The sequence below is a fragment of the Haliotis rubra genome, unplaced genomic scaffold (genome assembly GCF_003918875.1).
Source record: "Haliotis rubra isolate DU_JTF1 unplaced genomic scaffold, ASM391887v1 Scf1061, whole genome shotgun sequence".
In the NCBI taxonomy this organism is placed as follows: Eukaryota; Metazoa; Mollusca; class Gastropoda; order Lepetellida; family Haliotidae; genus Haliotis; species Haliotis rubra.
The window spans coordinates 296,150-318,170 of record NW_025764961.1 but is presented as its reverse complement, the minus strand read 5'-3'; the positions used below and the strand labels follow the sequence as shown (position 1 = coordinate 318,170).

At 40.3% G+C, this 22,021-nt stretch overlaps 4 long non-coding RNA genes across 4 annotated transcripts; all 4 read right to left on the bottom strand.

Annotated features, from left to right (window-relative positions):
• Positions 1 to 1,839: 1,839 nt before the first annotated feature.
• LOC124278446 lies at positions 1,840 to 2,718 on the bottom strand. Its single transcript, XR_006899094.1, has 3 exons — positions 2,575 to 2,718; positions 2,144 to 2,367; positions 1,840 to 1,986 (listed from the first exon to the last, which is right to left on the bottom strand). It is a non-coding gene; the product is annotated as an uncharacterized LOC124278446 (long non-coding RNA).
• Positions 2,719 to 4,842: 2,124 nt separating this feature from the next.
• LOC124278438 lies at positions 4,843 to 5,721 on the bottom strand. Its single transcript, XR_006899092.1, has 3 exons — positions 5,578 to 5,721; positions 5,146 to 5,369; positions 4,843 to 4,989 (listed from the first exon to the last, which is right to left on the bottom strand). It is a non-coding gene; the product is annotated as an uncharacterized LOC124278438 (long non-coding RNA).
• Positions 5,722 to 7,900: 2,179 nt separating this feature from the next.
• LOC124278431 lies at positions 7,901 to 8,759 on the bottom strand. Its single transcript, XR_006899090.1, has 3 exons — positions 8,593 to 8,759; positions 8,164 to 8,387; positions 7,901 to 8,000 (listed from the first exon to the last, which is right to left on the bottom strand). It is a non-coding gene; the product is annotated as an uncharacterized LOC124278431 (long non-coding RNA).
• Positions 8,760 to 10,932: 2,173 nt separating this feature from the next.
• Positions 10,933 to 20,360, bottom strand: LOC124278424. The gene is made up of 3 exons (XR_006899089.1): positions 20,272 to 20,360; positions 19,843 to 20,066; positions 10,933 to 11,005 (listed from the first exon to the last, which is right to left on the bottom strand). It is a non-coding gene; the product is annotated as an uncharacterized LOC124278424 (long non-coding RNA).
• Between the last annotated feature and the right edge of the window lie 1,661 nt (positions 20,361 to 22,021).

Here is a 22,021-nt window from a genome sequence, read left to right as displayed (position 1 = left end):
AGAGTATAGTGGAGATCAGTTTAAAATATTTGATAAATGGGTTGAACTTTGTTTAAACGAAAAACATTTAATCGACAGCAAATCAAATCACATGCACCGATTGCGGGATAATAATAGGCTTCCTTTAGAGCTCTGCGGTGTGCTTGGTGGGTAGCTAAAACCACTGTGACATCACCACAAGCGTTACAAAGCAGGTTTATGCAATAATATCATTATGATATAATTTTTCTACGATTTCCGCGATCGCTGGGTATATAAGTTCGAAACAAGTGGTAGCTATCAGTTTTTCCTTTCACTAACCACAGAAGGACATTACAAGACAATATGCAGTTCTCTAACTTCGCCGCACTTCTTGGCCTTGGTTAGTATCTTCATACCGTTATCATGCATTAAAGATTTTAATGGTCTCATCTGTCCGAATTAAAAAGGAGGGCAATTCAATGTTCCATGCAGTTGTATAAACTGGACGTGAATGCGTGTGATTTGAGAATGTTGTAACACCAAAATCAGCCATGTCGAGAGCTTTACAGTGTTATACATATCTCATAAGAAAGTGTTTACTTCTGTTTCCAAGAAAAGATCCTTCTCTGCTTTAATATAACAAGTAGAATCGTGCGTAAATAGGTGTGTGTTTTTGCTTTTATCCAGCTCTGGCAGCCGTTTTGGGTTTGGCTAGTGGTCACGGTCATGGTGGTCACGGACACGGTGGTCATGGACATGGTGGTCACGGACATGGAGGCCATGGTCATGGACATGGTGGTCACGGTCATGGAGGACATGGTCACGGAGGTCATGGCCACGGAGGTCACGGTCACGGAGGCCATGGCCACCACGGAGTGAAGCTGCCGAGACGTGTAAGGGGATTGATATCCAAAGTACATGGTCACATGACATTCTGGATGCTGGGAATCCACTGTGTAGTCGATAACCTATTGTATTGATTGTGATTCGTGTATCATCATGGCCTCAAAGAATAAATAAAAACATCTGACAGTTATGCTAGACTTTGTGATGTATATTCTCGTCTATTTGTGTGTTAGAGTGAGTGAGTGACTGAGCGAGTGAGTCGGTTTTAACACTGCTTTGATCATATTCCAGTTATACCACGACCTTTGCATACTAGAATGATTACAGCAATAGAGCATGGTAAAACTACAATAATACTTAGTGAATGTACATGAACTACCCAGGATTACAGAATCAGTATTTAGTGTCACAGCAAGGCGTATAGCCTGTGATCTGGCGATACGATACATCCTTCTTTGATACACGGTATGAAAACCACTCCCCCCAAAAAGCAAGGCTCGAGTTGGCTAACATGTTTAACTGCAGCTACAGAGCATGCTAGGTTAGAAGTTGTAATCAGTTTAATCAGCTAAAGGAGTGTCTCATGACAAGTCCCAATTACTGTCTACTCGTATATGCGTCGGGTGTGTCATATGTGTGTGATTTATCGCCTATGCAACACAAGGTCACTGAACCCTAGCCCAGAAACGTAGCCAAGAAATTTCATCATATTGTTTTAATCTCATCTGAGCACATTGTCGATATACATTTATTTAACTGGGATAATAAACTGAGACACGTATGCGACTGAAGTTGTTTTGTTGTTACGTTTCCTGAGAGAGAGAGAGAGAGAGAGAGAGAGAGAGAGAGAGAGAGACACACACATAGAGAGGGATAGATAGATGGAGTGAGAGAGATGTGTCAGCAGCGATGATAAAGCTGCAATCCTGATTAATGTCTTACGCCAAATTGCACTCACTTAAAGGCATTGGCGGTCAATGCAAAATCGGATTAAGCTAGTGATCCTCAGGTGAAAATACAAGAGAAATGAAGTCTTGTTAGATTCAACACCTCGGGGTGTATTTTTATTCGGAGGTCTTATCAAACAAAATACAATATCATCATGTTTTCTCTGAGTTGTTTCCCCGTTGTCCAGCAGCAGTGGAATGACATGTAGAAGCTGCATTGTCACACGCCTTTCTGAAATGAAGAAATGGCAAAAGTTAGCAGGCTTGGTACTCCTACTGACAGTGGCGGAGAACCTCTTTTTATTCATAAAAATGACTATTTGTGGAGAAAGAGTACATTCCGTAACGCGTGATTAGCTCGTCGGAAAACAAAGTGACCGTGTACCTACCATCTACATGGTTTATCCATGGTGCCCCTTTCCTCCATGGCCGCCTCCATGCCCTTTGCCCCCATGTCCACCGCCATGGCCTCCGTGGCCCTTGCCCCCGTGTCCGCCACCATGTCCTCCATGTCCTTTACCCCCATGGCCACCACCATGACCCTTTCCACCTCCATGACCGTGACCACCACCATGACCCTTGGCCATGCTTGTTCCGAACACTGCAGCAAGAACTGCCAGGAAGAGAAAAAAGCTCATTATATGTACAGTTCACAAAAGTTCCAAACATTTTAGCACGTCAGCACGTTCGTATTACCTGAATAAAATGTTGAAAGTGACTGTCAAAAGACAGTTCTCACATATGATGTAGACTGTTAGGCAAGCGATAAGACAAGCTAACTAGTTTACATTTACACCTGGGTACCCGGGGGTCTGCTTACCTGCTACAAGGAGCACTGCGACTTTAAGAACATGCATATTGGATGTTTCTGATGAATGCAAACCTCAGAAAATGTAAAGTAACTCTGTGCACGCTCTCTTTTATAAAGCTGTAACAGCATGTTCTGTGCATACATGGGGATGCGGCGCACCTTTAAAATCAGAATAATTAAGCAGATGATTAATTGTCACATCAACTGCACTTTTGCTATTTTACTTTTTCTGAAGCGTTTAAACTTTTGCATTCATCTCCCGCCATGATCTCGGCATGGGCTGTTACAGATATGCTCCAGTTTTTAGGTGTTGTCTACTTAGTTGAAGTTACTTTGTGTATTTTGTGCTTATTAGGTGAGTAAATCTTATGGAATACGTGTGACAGAGACAATTAAAATCTTCTTGTACCAGCAAAGGTAAGAGAGTATAGTGGAGATCAGTCTAAAATATTTGATAAATGGGTTGAACTTTGTTTTAAACGAAAACATTTAATCGACAGCAAATCACCACATGCACCGATTGCGGGATAATAATAGGCTTCCTTAGAGCTCTGCGGTGTGCTTGGTGGGTAGCTAAAACCACTGTGACATCACCACAAGCGTTACAAAGCAGGTTTATGCAATAATATCATTATGATATAATTTTTCTACGATTTCCGCGATCGCTGGGTATATAAGTTCGAAACAAGTGGTAGCTATCAGTTTTTTCCTTTCACTAACCACAGAAGGACATTACAAGACAATATGCAGTTCTCTAACTTCGCCGCACTTCTTGGCCTTGGTTAGTATCTTCATACCGTTATCATGCATTAAAGATTTTAATGGTCTCATCTGTCGAATTAAAGGAGGGCAATTCAATGTTCCATGCAGTTGTATAAACTGGACGTGAATGCGTGTGATTTGAGAATGTTGTAACACCAAAATCAGCCATGTCGAGAGCTTTACAGTGTTATACATATCTCATAAGAAAGTGTTTACTTCTGTTTCCAAGAAAGATCCTTCTCTGCTTTAATATATAAAGTAGAATCGTGCGTAAATAGGTGTGTGTTTTTGCTTTTATCCAGCTCTGGCAGCCGTTTTGGGTTTGGCTAGTGGTCACGGTCATGGTGGTCACGGACACGGTGGTCATGGACATGGTGGTCACGGACATGGAGGCCATGGTCATGGACATGGTGGTCACGGTCATGGAGGACATGGTCACGGAGGTCATGGCCACGGAGGTCACGGTCACGGAGGCCATGGCCACCACGGGTGAAGCTGCCGAGACGTGTAAGGGGATTGATATCCAAAGTACATGGTCACATGACATTCTGGATGCTGGGAATCCACTGTGTAGTCGATAACCTATTGTATTGATTGTGATTCGTGTATCATCATGGCCTCAAAGAATAAATAAAACATCTGACAGTTATGCTAGACTTTGTGATGTATATTCTCGTCTATTTGTGTGTTAGAGTGAGTGAGTGACTGAGCAGAGTGAGTCGGTTTTAACACTGCTTTGATCATATTCCAGTTATACCACGACCTTTGCATACTAGAATGATTACAGCAATAGAGCATGGTAAAACTACAATAATACTTAGTGAATGTACATGAACTACCCAAGTTACAGAATCAGTATTTAGTGTCACAGCAAAGAGCGTATAGCCTGTGATCTGGCGATACGATACATCCTTCTTTGATACACGGTATGAAAACCACTCCCCCCAAAAAGCAAGGCTCGAGTTGGCTAACATGTTTAACTGCAGCTACAGAGCATGCTAGGTTAGAAGTTGTAATCAGTTTAATCAGCTAAAGGAGTGTCTCATGACAAAGTCCCAATTACTGTCTACTCGTATATGCGTCGGGTGTGTGATATGTGTGTGATTTATCGCCTATGCAACACAAGGTCACTGAACCCTAGCCCAGAAACGTAGCCAAGAAATTTCATCATATTGTTTTAATCTCATCTGAGCACATTTTCGATATACATTTATTTAACTGGGATAATAAACTGAGACACGTATGCGACTGAAGTTGTTTTGTTGTTACGTTTCCTGAGAGAGAGAGAGAGAGAGAGAGAGAGAGAGAGAGAGAGAGAGAGAGAGAGAGAGAGAAGACACACATAGATACAGAGGGATAGATAGATGGAGTGAGAGAGATGTGTCAGCAGCGATGATAAAGCTGCAATCCTGATTAATGTCTTACGCCAAATTGCACTCACTTAAAGGCATTGGCGGTCAATGCAAAATCGGATTAAGCTAGTGATCCTCAGGTGAAAATACAAGAGAAATGAAGTCTTGTTAGATTCAACACCTCGGGGTGTATTTTTATTCGGAGGTCTTATCAAACAAAATACAATATCATCATGTTTTCTCTGAGTTGTTTCCCCGTTGTCCAGCAGCAGTGGAATGACATGTAGAAGCTGCATTGTCACACGCCTTTCTGAAATGAAGAAATGGCAAAAGTTATCAGGCTTGGTACTCCTACTGACAGTGGCGGAGAACCTCTTTTTGTTCATAAAAATGATATTTTGTGGAAAAAGAGTACATTCGTAACGCGTGATTAGCTCGTCGGAAAACAAAGTGACCGTGTACCTACCATCTACATGGTTTATCCATGGTGCCCCTTTCCTCCATGGCCGCCTCCATGCCCTTTGCCCCCATGTCCACCGCCATGGCCTCCGTGGCCCTTGCCCCCGTGTCCGCCACCATGTCCTCCATGTCCTTTACCTCCATGGCCACCACCATGACCCTTTCCACCTCCATGACCGTGACCACCACCATGACCCTTGGCCATGCTTGTTCCGAACACTGCAGCAAGAACTGCCAGGAAGAGAAAAAAAGCTCATTATATGTACAGTTCACAAAAGTTCCAAACATTTTAGCACGTCAGCACGTTCGTATTACCTGAATAAAATGTTGAAAGTGACTGTCAAAAGACAGTTCTCACATATGATGTAGACTGTTAGGCAAGCGATAAGACAAGCTAACTAGTTTACATTTACACCTGGGTACCCGGGGGTCTGCTTACCTGCTACAAGGAGCACTGCGACTTTAAGAACATGCATATTGGATGTTTCTGATGAATGCAAACCTCAGAAAATGTAAAGTAACTCTGTGCACGCTCTCTTTTATAAAGCTGTAACAGCATGTTCTGTGCATACATGGGGATGCGGCGCACCTTTACAAATCAGAATAATTAAGCAGATGATTAATTGTCACATCAACTGCACTTTTTGCTATTTTACTTTTTTCTGAAGCGTTTAAACTTTTGCATTCATCTCCCGCCATGATCTCGGCATGGGCTGTTACAGATATGCTCCAGTTGTTAGGTGTTGTCTACTTAGTTGAAATTACTTTGTGTATTTTGTGCTTATTAGGTGAGTAAATCTTATGGAATACGTGTGACAGAGACAATTAAAATCTTCTTGTACCAGCAAAGGTAAGAGAGTATAGTGGAGATCAGTTTAAAATATTTGATAAATGGGTTGAACTTTGTTTTAAACGAAAACATTTAATCGACAGCAAATCACCACATGCACCGATTGCGGGATAATAATAGGCTTCCTTAGAGCTCTGCGGTGTGCTTGGTGGGTAGCTAAAACCACTGTGACATCACCACAAGCGTTACAAAGCAGGTTTATGCAATAATATCATTATGATATAATTTTTCTACGATTTCCGCGATCGCTGGGTATATAAGTTCGAAACAAGTGGTAGCTATCAGTTTTTTTCTTTCACTAACCACAGAAGGACATTACAAGACAATATGCAGTTCTCTAACTTCGCCGCACTTCTTGGCCTTGGTTAGTATCTTCATACCGTTATCATGCATTAAAAAGATTTTAATGGTCTCATCTGTCCAAATTAAAGGAGGGCAATTCAATGTTCCATGCAGTTGTATAAACTGGACGTGAATGCGTGTGATTTGAGAATGTTGTAACACCAAAATCAGCCATGTCGAGAGCTTTACAGTGTTATACATATCTCATAAGAAAGTGTTTACTTCTGTTTCCAAGAAAGATCCTTCTCTGCTTTAATATAACAAGTAGAATCGTGCGTAAATAGGTGTGTGTTTTTGCTTTTATCCAGCTCTGGCAGCCGTTTTGGGTTTGGCTAGTGGTCACGGTCATGGTGGTCACGGACACGGTGGTCATGGACATGGTGGTCACGGACATGGAGGCCATGGTCATGGACATGGTGGTCACGGTCATGGAGGACATGGTCACGGAGGTCATGGCCACGGAGGTCACGGTCACGGAGGCCATGGCCACCACGGGTGAAGCTGCCGAGACGTGTAAGGGGATTGATATCCAAAGTACATGATCACATGACATTCTGGATGCTGGGAATCCACTGTGTAGTCGATAACCTATTGTATTGATTGTGATTCGTGTATCATCATGGCCTCAAAGAATAAATAAAAACATCTGACAGTTATGCTAGACTTTGTGATGTATATTCTCGTCTATTTGTGTGTTAGAGTGAGTGAGTGACTGAGCGAGTGAGTCGGTTTTAACACTGCTTTGATCATATTCCAGTTATACCACGACCTTTGCATACTAGAATGATTACAGCAATAGAGCATGGTAAAACTACAATAATACTTAGTGAATGTACATGAACTACCCAAGTTACAGAATCAATATTAAGTGTCACAGCAAGAGCGTATAGCCTGTGATTTGGCGATACGATACATCCTTGTTTGATACACGGTATGAAAACCACTCCCCCAAAAAAGCAAGGCTCGAGTTGGCTAACATGTTTAACTGCAGCTACAGAGCATGCTAGGTTAGAAGTTGTAATCAGTTTAATCAGCTAAAGGAGTGTCTCATGACAAGTCCCAATTACTGTCGACTCGTATATGCGTCGGGTGTGTCATATGTGTGAAATTTATCGCCTATGCAACACAAGGTCACTGAACCCTAGCCCAGAAACGTAGCCAAGAAATGTCATGATATTGTTTTAATCTCATCTGACCACATTGTCGATATACATTTATTAAACTGGGATAATAAACTGAGACACGTATGCGACTGAAGTTGATTTGTTGTTACGTTTCCTGAGAGAGAGAGAGAGAGAGAGAGAGAGAGAGAGAGAGAGAGAGAGAGAGAGAGAGAGAGAAGGCACACAGAGATACAGAGGGATAGATATAGATGGAGTGAGAGAGATGTGTCAGCAGCGATGATAAAGCTGCAATCCTGATTAATGTCTTACGCCAAATTACACTCACTTAAAGGCATTGGCAGTCAATGCAAAATCGGATTAAGCTAGTGATCCTCAGGTGAAAATACAAGAGAAATGAAGTCTTGTTAGATTCAACACCTCGGGGTGTATTTTTATTCGGAGGTCTTATCAATCAAAATACAATATCATCATGTTTTCTCTGAGTTGTTTCCCCGTTGTCCAGCAGCAGTGGAATGACATGTAGAAGCTGCATTGTCACACGCCTTTCTCAAATGAAGAAATGGCAAAAGTTATCAGGCTTGCAATTGGTACTCCTACTGACAGTGGCGGAGAACCTCTTTTTGTTCATAAAAATGACTATTTCTGGAGAAAGAGTACATTCCGTAACGCGTGATTAGCTCGTCGGAAAACAAAGTGACCGTGTACCTACCATCTACATGGTTTATCCATGGTGCCCCTTTCCTCCATGGCCGCCTCCATGCCCTTTGCCCCTATGTCCACCGCCATGGCCTCCGTGGCCCTTGCCCCCGTGTCCGCCACCATGTCCTCCATGTCCTTTACCTCCATGGCCACCACCATGACCCTTTCCACCTCCATGACCGTGACCACCACCATGACCCTTGGCCATGCTTGTTCCGAACACTGCAGCAAGAACTGCCAGGAAGAGAAAAGCTCATTATATGTACAGTTCACAAAAAGTTCCAAACATTTTAGCACGTCAGCACGTTCGTATTACCTGAATAAAATGTTGAAAGTGACTGTCAAAAGACAGTTCTCACATATGATGTAGACTGTTAGGCAAGCGATAAGACAAGCTAACTAGTTTACATTTACACCTGGGTACCGGGGGTCTGCTTACCTGCTACAAGGAGCACTGCGACTTTAAGAACATGCATATTGGATGTTTCTGATGAATGCAAACCTCAGAAAATGTAAAGTAACTCTGTGCACGCTCTCTTTTATAAAGCTGTAACAGCATGTTCTGTGCATACATGGGGATGCGGCGCACCTTTAAAATCAGAATAATTAAGCAGATGATTAATTGTCACATCAACTGCACTTTTTGCTATTTTACTTTTTTCTGAAGCGTTTAAACTTTTGCATTCATCTCCCGCCATGATCTCGGCATGGGCTGTTACAGATATGCTCCAGTTTTTAGGTGTTGTCTACTTAGTTGAAGTTACTTGGTGTATTTTGTGCTTATTAGGTGAGTAAATCTTATGGAATACGTGTGACAGAGACAATTAAAATCTTCTTGTACCAGCAAAGGTAAGAGAGTATAGTGGAGATCAGTCTAAAATATTTGATAAATGGGTTGAACTTTGTTTTAAACGAAAACATTTAATCGACAGCAAATCACCACATGCACCGATTGCGGGATAATAATAGGCTTCCTTAGACCTCTGCGGTGTGCTTGGTGGGTAGCTAAAACCACTGTGACATCACCACAAGCGTTACAAAGCAGGTTTATGCAATAATATCATTATGATATAATTTTTCTACGATTTCCGCGATCGCTGGGTATATAAGTTCGAAACAAGTGGTAGCTATCAGTTTTTTCCTTTCACTAACCACAGAAGGACATTACAAGACAATATGCAGTTCTCTAACTTCGCCGCACTTCTTGGCCTTGGTTAGTATCTTCATACCGTTATCATGCATTAAAGATTTTAATGGTCTCATCTGTCCAAATTAAAAGGAGGGAAATTCAATGTTCCATGCAGTTGTATAAACTGGACGTGAATGCTTGTGATTTGAGAATGTTGTAACACCAAAATCAGCCATGTCGAGAGCTTTACAGTGTTATACATATCTCATAAGAAAGTGTTTACTTCTGTTTCCAAGAAAGATCCTTCTCTGCTTTAATATAACAAGTAGAATCGTGCGTAAATAGGTGTGTGTTTTTTGCTTTTTATCCAGCTCTGGCAGCCGTTTTGGGTTTGGCTAGTGGTCACGGTCATGGTGGTCACGGACACGGTGGTCATGGACATGGTGGTCACGGACATGGAGGCCATGGTCATGGACATGGTGGTCACGGTCATGGAGGACATGGTCACGGAGGTCATGGCCACGGAGGTCACGGTCACGGAGGCCATGGCCACCACGGGTGAAGCTGCCGAGACGTGTAAGGGGATTGATATCCAAAGTACATGGTCACATGACAATCTGGATGCTGGGAATCCACTGTGTAGTCGATAACCTATTGTATTGATTGTGATTCGTGTATCATCATGGCCTCAAAGAATAAATAAAAACATCTGACAGTTATGCTAGACTTTGTGATGTATATTCTCGTCTATTTGTGTGTTAGAGTGAGTGAGTGACTGAGCGAGTGAGTTGGTTTTAACACTGCTTTGATCATATTCCAGTTATACCACGACCTTTGCATACTAGAATGATTACAGCAATAGAGCATGGTAAAACTACAATAATACTTAGTGAATGTACATGAACTACCCAAGTTACAGAATCAATATTAAGTGTCACAGCAAGAGCGTATAGCCTGTGATTTGGCGATACGATACATCCTTGTTTGATACACGGTATGAAAACCATTCCCCCAAAAAAGCAAGGCTCGAGTTGGCTAACATGTTTAACTGCAGCTACAGAGCATGCTAGGTTAGAAGTTGTAATCAGTTTAATCAGCTAAAGGAGTGTCTCATGACAAGTCCCAATTACTGTCGACTCGTATATGCGTCAGGTGTGTCATATGTGTGTGATCATCGCCTATGCAACACAAGGTCACTGAACCCTAGCCCAGAAACGTAGCCAAGAAATGTCATGATATTGTTTAAATCTCATCTGACCACATTGTCGATATACATTTATTAAACTGGGATAATAAACTGAGACACGTATGCGACTGAAGTTGATTTGTTGTTACGTTTCCTGAGAGAGAGAGACAGAGAGAGAGAGAGAGAGAGAGAGAGAGAGAGAGAGAGAGAAGGCACACAGAGATACAGAGGGATAGATAGATGGAGTGAGAGAGATGTGTCAGCAGCGATGATAAAGCTGCAATCCTGATTAATGTCTTACGCCAAATTACACTCACTTAAAGGCATTGGCGGTCAATGCAAAATCGGTTTAAGCTAGTGATCCTCAGGTGAAAATACAAGAGAAATGAAGTCTTGTTAGATTCAACACCTCGGGGTGTATTTTTATTCGGAGGTCTTATCAATCAAAATACAATATCATCATGTTTCTCTGAGTTGTTTCCCCGTTGTCCAGCAGCAGTGGAATGACATGTAGAAGCTGCATTGTCACACGCCTTTCTGAAATGAAGAAATGGCAAAAAGTTATCAGGCTTGCAATTGGTACTCCTACTGACAGTGGCGGAGAACCTCTTTTTGTTCATAAAAATAACTATTTGTGGAGAAAGAGTACATTCCGTAACGCGTGATTAGCTCGTCGGAAAACAAAGTGACCGTGTACCTACCATCTACATGGTTTATCCATGGTGCCCTTTGCCCCCATGTCCACCGCCATGGCCTCCGTGGCCCTTGCCCCCGTGTCCGCCACCATGTCCTCCATGTCCTTTACCTCCATGGCCACCACCATGACCCTTTCCACCTCCATGACCGTGACCACCACCATGACCCTTGGCCATGCTTGTTCCGAACACTGCAGCAAGAACTGCCAGGAAGAGAAAAAAAGCTCATTATATGTACAGTTCACAAAAGTTCCAAACATTTTAGCACGTCAGCACGTTCGTATTACCTGAATAAAATGTTGAAAGTGACTGTCAAAAGACAGTTCTCACATATGATGTAGACTGTTAGGCAAGCGATAAGACAAGCTAACTAGTTTACATTTACACCTGGGTACCCGGGGGTCTGCTTACCTGCTACAAGGAGCACTGCGACTTTAAGAACATGCATATTGGATGTTTCTGATGAATGCAAACCTCAGAAAATGTAAAGTAACTCTGTGCACGCTCTCTTTTATAAAGCTGTAACAGCATGTTCTGTGCATACATGGGGATGCGGCGCACCTTTACAAATCAGAATAATTAAGCAGATGATTAATTGTCACATCAACTGCACTTTTTGCTATTTTACTTTTTTCTGAAGCGTTTAAACTTTTGCATTCATCTCCCGCCATGATCTCGGCATGGGCTGTTACAGATATGCTCCAGTTGTTAGGTGTTGTCTACTTAGTTGAAGTTACTTGGTGTATTTTGTGCTTATTAGGTGAGTAAATCTTATGGAATACGTGTGACAGAGACAATTAAAATCTTCTTGTACCAGCAAAGGTAAGAGAGTATAGTGGAGATCAGTTTAAAATATTTGATAAATGGGTTGAACTTTGTTTTAAACGAAAACATTTAATCGACAGCAAATCACCACATGCACCGATTGCGGGATAATAATAGGCTTCCTTAGAGCTCTGCGGTGTGCTTGGTGGGTAGCTAAAACCACTGTGACATCACCACAAGCGTTACAAAGCAGGTTTATGCAATAATATCATTATGATATAATTTTTCTACGATTTCCGCGATCGCTGGGTATATAAGTTCGAAACAAGTGGTAGCTATCAGTTTTTTCCTTTCACTAACCACAGAAGGACATTACAAGACAATATGCAGTTCTCTAACTTCGCCGCACTTCTTGGCCTTGGTTAGTATCTTCATACCGTTATCATGCATTAAAGATTTTAATGGTCTCATCTGTCCAAATTAAAAGGAGGGAAATTCAATGTTCCATGCAGTTGTATAAACTGGACGTGAATGCGTGTGATTTGAGAATGTTGTAACAACAAACTCAGCCATGTCGAGAGCTTTACAGTGTTATACATATCTCATAAGAAAGTGTTTACTTCTGTTTCCAAGAAAGATCCTTCTCTGCTTTAATATAACAAGTATAATCGTGCGTAAAAAGGTGTGTGTGTGTTTTGCTATTTATCCAGCTCTGGCAGCCGTTTTGGGTTTGGCTAGTGGTCACGGTCATGGTGGTCACGGACACGGTGGTCATGGACATGGTGGTCACGGACATGGAGGCCATGGTCATGGACATGGTGGTCACGGTCATGGAGGACATGGTCACGGAGGTCATGGCCACGGAGGTCACGGTCACGGAGGCCATGGCCACCACGGGTGAAGCTGCCGAGACGTGTAAGGGGATTGATATCCTAAGTACATGATCACATGACATTCTGGATGCTGGGAATCCACTGTGTAGTCGATAACCTACTGTATTGATTGTGATTCGTGTATCATCATGGCCTCAAAGAATAAATAAAAACATCTGACAGTTATGCTAGACTTTGTGATATATATTCTCGTCTATTTGTGTGTTAGAGTGAGTGAGTGACTGAGCGAGTGAGTTGGTTTTAACACTGCTTTGATCATATTCCAGTTATACCACGACCTTTGCATACTAGAATGATTACAACAATAGAGCATGGTAAAAATACAATAATACTTGTTTTGTAAAGTATTTTTATTCACTTTACTTGGTTACATTTGAACAAGATATGTGGGTAGAGTAGAATGGTACAGGTTGCATAATAAAAAGCAGACAGTTTATAACAGATGGTACTGGGAATATAGATTAACAATTGAAATGCTAGCTAATATTACAGAGAATTAAAAGACTAAAAAATAAATTACAGGACTGCATCTAGGACATTCCATTTTCTGTAAAAATGTTTCATATTATCGTTTTTCTTCTCGATAAATTTCTCTATCTCGTAGATATCTTTTAATAATGTTCTCTAGATGGTGAGGCTAGGTTTGTGTCCTTTTATATTCATTACGAAAATGTGGCGCTTTGCCAATAGTATCATGTGGTTGAGTAAGTGGTTACTACTGCAACAAAATAGAATATCATGATTTGACATTTCATACGTTTTACCAAGGACTTGAGTTATAAAATTGTTAAATTCTGACCAGAACATTTTGATGGTTTGACAATCAAGGTATACATGGTAAATATCCTCACTTACTGAACCACATAATGTACATAGGTCATTATCTATCAATTTCATTTTTAGTAATTCACGTTTAGTGTAAATAACTCTATGCAAAAACGTATATTGAAAATCTAAGAGTTTCGTGTCTTTAGTGCATTGTCTATATTGTGAAAATATGGTTTTCCAATTTAACAACTCATTTAGTTCCCCGTTCCATTTGAGACACACATTCGGAATGTTATAATCAGATATAAAATTATCATAGAATATCCTTGAACCTTTACTAGGTTTAATCAAATCGTTCCAAGGAGAGCACATAGATAACGACGGTATATTAAAATTGTTATTTGTTCGTATAACGTCTTTCCACTGTTTGGGTATACTAAGGAGAACACGATTAAGTCAAGTACAGTACCTTTAATACCAAATTTTGCCTTAAATTCTGCAAATGGTAGAAATGCGTGGTCGTTACAAATATCTTTCATATAAACTATTCCACATTTAATCCAGTTATGAATGATCAAACTTGGCTGGTTACACTGGTGATTTAACCATAGTGGCTGCATGAGTATTTCATTAATGTCGTTATTGTTACATACCGATCTTTGAACATATCTATGCCAGGCATCAAGAGAATCTTTCCAAAATGGATTTTTAATATTATAATGTTTTGTGATGTTGGCTCCTAAAAAAAGAAGGTTTTGTAGAGGGAAAGCGGCGAGAGCATAGTTCTTAGGTTTTGAAATATATCTCTTCAAACATGAAAGTTTTAAAGAGTCGATAAAGGTTTTCACGTCTACCATTCTTAGACCACCTTCTTCGTACCTTCGTACTAAATTAATTCGTTTTATTTTATCAATTTTATCATTCCATATAAATTTGAAGAATAATCTGTTCAAATCAGTAATAAATGTTTTGGGGGGATTAGGGAGAGAAGAGAAGATGTGGACAATCGTGGATAGAGCTAAACTTTTAACAACGGTTATTTTCCCTATCAACGTTAAATTGCGTCTTTTCCAATTCAGTAGAATTCTTTTTATATTTTCGAGTCTCTTCTTTGTATTAATTACCCATAGGTTTTCTAAATGAGCATTTAATTTGATTCCCAATACTTCGAAATTCTCATTATGCCAATCCATCTTATAGTCCTGGGATAGGACTATTTTACTACCTGCCATTGAGCCTAGCTATACTACTTTTGTGTTATCAATATTTATTTTCAAACCTGACATCTTGTAAAAGGAAAGCAAAGTTTTCATTGCTTCATTAAGAGAGGTTTCGGAACCGTCCAAAAATAATTCAGTGTCATCTGCATATTGACCAATAACATGTTCGATGTCGTTTAAAACAATTCCTTTTATTCTGTGGTTATCTCTGATCATTATTCCTAGTAATTCTGCTACCAATAAGAATAGATATGGAGATATGGGATCACCCTGTCCACATCCCCTTTCATTATCGAAAAGTCTAATGTTTTCCGTAATGCGTCTTCCTGGAATGAATCCTGTTTGATTTTCGTTTATAAGAAAATTCAAAGTTTTTTTAATCCTGTTTGTTATACAAGTACTTATAAATTTATACAATGCGTTTAGGAGAGAGATAGGTCGCCAATTCTTTAGGTATCTTCTATCCTTACCTGGCTTAGGGATACATGTAATTACTCCTCTATTCATTGTCGTAGTCATAGAATTCTGGTTGAAAGTTACTTTTATATATCGGTGAATCCAAATTTTCAGATTTTTCCAGAAAAAATTGAAGAATTTGATAGGGAAGCCATCTAAACCTGGACTTTTGTTATTTTTCATTGATTTAACAGCATGTGAAAGTTCTTCAATACTAATATCACGCTCTAGTTTATTTGACTGTTCTTTATTTAAAGAAGGAGTAGCAATATGTTCGAATACAGCTTTAATGTCTTCATCTATGTCGCAATTTGATTTATACAGGTTTTCATAGAATCGCTTTTGTTCCACTATTATTTCTCGTCCATCTGCTATTTCTTCACCATTATCACGAATAAGGGAGTTAATAAGTTTGTTTGTATAGTTTCTATTTTCTAAATGGCAAAAATAATTTGTAGGTTTATCCCCTTCTTCATACCACTGGATTCTATTTCTAACTTGGATTCCTTTTATTTCGTCTTCTTTTATTTTTTCCAATTCAATTTTACTTTTAGATAAATCAGCAAGAAGTGTTTCATTAACGTTTTGGAAGTTACTTCTTATTTCATCTTCTATATGACATATATTCTCCTCTAGTTCTTTATATTTTGCAGTTCTGCTTTTCTTAAGATATGAAGAGTATGAGATGGATTTTCCTCTCAGTTTCATTAAAAATGTCTCTAAAAATAGAGTGTCACTGATAGTCAAACGTAAGTGTTCATCATTAATCTCGTTTAATTCTTCATCTGAATATGTAGGGTCTGCGTATTCTCGTTTTGTTTCATTAAGTAAGTCAATTACTAGTGTTATATATTCCTCTCGTCTCAATAATGATGTGTTAAACTTCCAATAGCCGCTTCCCTTTTCCTTATTTTTTTGTGTTGATAAAGATAACGTTACAGCAGAATGGTCACTTTTATAACCAGGTATGATGGATATATTACTATTTATGTTAAAGAGGTCTTCAGTTACCAAGAAGAAATCTAATCTGGCTTGTTGGCGAGGATTCTTTTTCCACCATGTATACTTTTTTGTTTTAGGGTTTAACTCTCTCCATGCGTCTATTAAGTTTAAATTGCCTATTTGGTCCAAGACAGTCTTACGAGCCTGTGGGTTATTAATGTGTTTATAGTTTTCAAGGTCTATGGAGGGGTCTAAGACAAGATTCCAATCTCCACATACTGCAATTGAATAGTTACCCATATTTACAATCTTATCAAATAAAGATATATAAAAGGAAGGACTATCAGAGTTCGGTCCATATACATTTGTAAGGGTTAATCTTATGTCGTCAACAGTTATATCTAAAATTATGTAATTTCCATTTTCGTCTTTAGAGACATTGTGTATTTCATATTCAAAATTATTATTTAGAAGAATGGCAACACCTCTTGAGTTTGACTTATATGGAGCAATGACACATTCTTAACCCCATTCATTTCTCATTGTGTTCTCATACTGTGCAGAAATATGTATGTCTTGTAAACATATGATTGAGAATTTCTTTTTTCTATATGAATTCATGACTTCTTTACGTTTACCTTTTTCGGCTAGGCCTCTACAATTACCTGAAACTATGCTAATTTTGTTATTTGTATCCATAGTTAAAGAATCTTAGAGTAATCGTAACTTGCCTGGTCGTAAATGGTGTTTCTGTATCCAAGTGAAAGTGTTTTTTTGTTTTATTATAACATAAGGTAATAAAGAAAATAAGAACAAAGAAAATTCCGTGGTTGCCACGAGCAATTTCTCTGAAGGAGCAGAAGGCTCTGCCTGCCCCATGGTTAAGACAAGAACTAAGAAGTGAGTAGGTGAGTGATTGAGCGAGTTTTAGCTCGACACCGCAACACCAGAAATAGGCCCCACACGCCGTACCCACGCGGGGAACCGAACTCAGGCCCTCGGTGCGAGGAACGATAAAAACGCCAAGACAACTAGGCCATCGCCCGCCCCCAGGAACTAAGGAAATCAAATCGTGAAACAAACCTAATTCAAGTTAATTTTTTGGGAAATAAAGTTCAAGTACATAGTATGATATGTATTGTATAAAATTCGAAGTATAGAAATTGCATGACATGGCTCGAGAGTGTTGTAACAGTGACATGTTTTCCCTTATTTTTGTCCTAGTATTTATCGGTGCTAGAATGGGTAAGTATTTACAAACGAAGTAAGTTTTCAAAGTTACTTACAGTTTGCGAATCCTAAACGTATCGCTAAAACATACTCCGATACTTGAGGATCCAAAACGAACACCAACACGTGCTTCAATGTCGCATACAAAGGACATGTTTCACGTGCTCACGTTAGCCCCGCGCACTCGGTAAACCCGACACACTCAGACGCGTATAGATTCTAAAAATAGCTCAGAGCGCATGGAGTACAACTGATTTATGATGGATTTTGAACCTCTGTCATATAATATAGAAAGCAGACTCGGAATAGAGCTGTTATCTTTAAATTTATACAATACTATCAACACGTCATTGCTGCCGTTATGGATAAGTCTCTTTGGAAGAAAATATGTTTCTAGTTTGTATTTTAGAACTGATAGTAAGAGGAAAATAGTATCCTCCAGAATGTCAACAAAAAACATGGATGATTGTCACCGATAATCTATTGATTGTCATGTCTGGTCCATGGAGATCCAGCTTTCTTAGGGTCACGCGTCTCCAGAACCACTTCGGAGGACACAACTCTGACTCGTGTCAAGACGCCTGTGTCTTGACGAAGGGAAGCAGCCTGACGACTCAGGTTCGCGCGTTTCTTTTTTCAAGAAGGGTGGTAGGTCGGTCTGTATACTTATACCGGACTTTCTGAGGAGTTTCCTGGCGTCGAACACTGCGTCACGGTCAGGGATATACGTAAAGGTGGCTATGATGCTCCTTGTGGGGTTTGCGTTGTGCTTCCTCTGGTATTCAGAAACTGGGAGTCGATGCACAATTTTGAAAAACATGTCAAATGCTCGCTGCTCGGTGAAGTTCAGTTTTTTCAACCATGAACTCACGCAGTACCCTCTCTGTGTTCTCTTGAGGAGATTCTGGTATACCGTAAAACAGGAGGTTCTGTTTTCTATCGTGAATATCCTTGAGGATGTGTTGACGCGCCAGTCGAACTCGCTTCTCCTTCTCCTCACATAACTCAGTTCGGAGATTTTGCAACTCAGTGTCCTGTTTCGCGACATCAAATTCGAGTCCACTTACTTTAGTTTTCATGTCCTGAAGTTCGCTTTTGACGGAGTCGATAGAATCTTGCAGCTCATGTTTTGTCGCTTTAATGAGGTCGGCTAGTCTCTTTTCAGATGCTAGTATAATGTCCTCCACTCCAGAAATGGTGCGTGTGACGCGTTGTGTCTCAGCCATGGTTCGAAGTTGGTTTAAAATAACCAAAATAACAATTCAAGAGTTGATAAATGTATCGTAGGTTGTGATTTAGCACTATATTTGCCACTTTTAGGAGTTTATAGCCGAGAATATATCTTCTTGTTTGACGATTAGGTGGATTTTCTCCATGGGGTGTCGAGAGCCGGCGAGACACGTCAAGCTCGAACCATGCACAACCGGAAGCAATAATACTTAGTGAATGTACATGAACTACCAAGTTACAGAATCAATCTTATTTGGCGATACGATACATCCTTGTTTGATACACTGTGTGAAAACCACTCCCCACAAAAAGCAAGGCTCGAGTTGGCTAACATGTTAAACTACAGCTACAGAGCATCCTAGGTTAGAAGTTGAAATCAGTTTAATCAGCTAAAGGAGTGTCTCATGACAAGTCCCAATTACTGTCTACTCGTATATGCGTCGGGTGTGTCGTATGTGTGTGATTTATCGCCTATGTAACACAAGGTCACTGAACCCTAGCCCAGAAACGTAGCCAAGACATTTCATCATATTGTTTTAATCTCATCTGAGCACATTGTCGATATACATTTATTAAACTGGGATAATAAACTGAGACACGTATAAGACTAAAGTTGTTTGGTTGTTACGTTTCCTGAGAGAGAGAGAGAGAGAGAGAGAGAGAGAGAGAGAGAGAGTGAGAGACAGATGACACACAGAGATACAGAGGGATAGATAGATGGAGTGAGAGAGATGTGTCAGCAGCGATGATAAAGCTGCAATCCTGATTAATGTCTTACGCCAAATTGGACTCCCTTAAAGGCATTGGCTGTCAATGCAAAATCGGTTTAAGCTAGTGATCCTCAGGTGAAAATACAAGAGAAATGAAGTCTTGTTAGATTCAACACCTCGGGGTGTATTTTTATTCGGAGGTCTTATCAAACAAAATACAATATCATCATGTTTTCTCTGAGTTGTTTCCCCGTTGTCCAGCAGCAGTGGAATGACATGTAAAAGCTGCATTGTCACATGCCTTTCTGAAATGAAGAAATGGCAAAAGTTAGCAGGCTTGGTACTCCTACTGACAGTGGCGGAGAATATCTTTTTGTTCATTAAAATGACTATTTGTGGAGAAAGAATACATTCCGTATTCGGAAAACAAAGTTACAAATGTCTGTGATCTGACCGTGTACCTACCATCTACATGGTTTATCCATGGTGCCCCTTTCCTCCATGGCCGCCTCCATGCCCTTTGCCCCCATGTCCACCGCCATGGCCTCCGTGTCCCTTGCCCCCGTGTCCGCCACCATGTCCTCCATGTCCTTTACCCCCATGGCCACCACCATGACCCATCCCACCTCCATGACCGTGACCACCACTATGACCCTTGGCCATGCTTGTTCCGAACACTGCAGCAAGAACTGCCAGGAAGAGAAAAAAACTCATTATATGTAGTTCACAAAAGTTCCAAACACTTTAGCACGTCAGCACGTTCGTATTACCTGACTAAAATGTTGAAAGTGACTGTCAAAAGACAGTTCTCACATATGATGTAGACTGTTAGGCAAGCGATAAGACAAGCTAACTAGTTTACATTTACACCTGGGTACCCGGGGGTCTGCTTACCTGCTACAAGGAGCACTGCGACTTTAAGAACATGCATATTGGATGTTTCTGATGAATGCAAACCTCAGAAAATGTAAAGTAACTCTGTGTACGCTCTCTTTTATAAAGCTGTAACAGCATGTTCTGTGCATACATGGTGATGCGGCACACCTTTACAAATCAGAAAAATTAAGCAGATGATTAATTGTCACCTCATCTGCACTTTTTGCTATTTTACTTTTTTCTGAAGCGTTTAAACTTTTGCATTCATCTCCCGCCATGATCTCGGCATGGGCTGTTACAGATATGCTCCAGTGTTTAGGTGTTGTCTACTTAGTTGAAATTACTTTGTGTACTTTGTGCTTATTAGGTGAGTAAATCTTATGGAATACGTGTCACAGAGACAATTAAAATCTTTCTTGTACCAGCAAAGGTAAGAGAGTATAGTGGAGATCAGTCTAAAATATTTGATAAATGGGTTGAACTTTGTTTTAACCGAAATCATTTAATCGACAGCAAATCACCAAATGCACAGATTGCGGGATAATAATAGGCTTCCTTAGAGTTCTGCGGTGTGCTTAATGGGTAGCTAAAACCACTGTGACATCACCACAAGCGTTACAAAGCAGGTTTATGCAATAATATCATTATGATATAATTTTTCTACGATTTCCGCGATCGCTGGGTATATAAATTCGAAACAACTGGCAGCTATCAGTTGGTTTTTCTTCACTAACCACAGAAGGACATTACAAGACAATATGCAGTTCTCTAACTTCGCCGCACTTCTTGGCCTTGGTTAGTATCTTCATACCGTTATCATGCATTAACGCTTTTAATGGTCTTATCTGTCCGAATTAAAAGAAGGGCAATTCAATGTTCCATGCAGTTGTATAAACTGGACGTGAATGCGTGTGATTTGAGAATGTTGTAACACCAAAATCAGCCATGTCGAGGGCTTTACAGTGTTATACATATCTCATAAGAAAGTGTTTTACTTCTGTTTCCAAGAAAGATCCTTCTCTGCTTTAAATATATAAAGTAGAATCGTGCGTAAAAAGGTGTGTGTGTTTTGCTATTTATCCAGCTCTGGCAGCCGTTTTGGGTTTGGCTAGTGGTCACGGTCATGGTGGTCACGGACACGGTGGTCATGGACATGGTGGTCACGGACATGGAGGCCATGGTCATGGACATGGTGGTCACGGTCATGGAGGACATGGTCACGGAGGTTATGGCCACGGAGGTCACGGTCACGGAGGCCATGGCCACCACGGGTGAAGCTGCCGAGACGTGTAAGGGGATTGATATCCAAAGTACATGATCACATGACAATGTGGATGCTGGGAATCCACTGTGTAGTCGATAACCTATTGTATTGATTGTGATTCGTGTATCATCATGGCCTCAAAGAATAAATAAAAACATCTGACAGTTATGTTAGACTTTGTGATATATATTCTCGTCTATTTGTGTGTTAGATTGAATGAGTGACTGAGCGAGTGAGTCGGTTTTAACACTGCTTTGATCATATTCCAGTTATACCACGACCTTTGCATACTAGACTGATTACAGCAATAGAGCATGGTAAAAATACAATAATACTTAGTGAATGTACATGAACTACCAGCTTACAGAATCAATCTTATTTGGCGATACGATACATCCTTGTTTGATACACTGTGTGAAAACCACTCCCCCCAAAAAGCAAGGTTCGGGTTGGCTAACATGTTTAACTGCAGTTACAGAGCATGCTAGGTTAGAAGTTGTAATC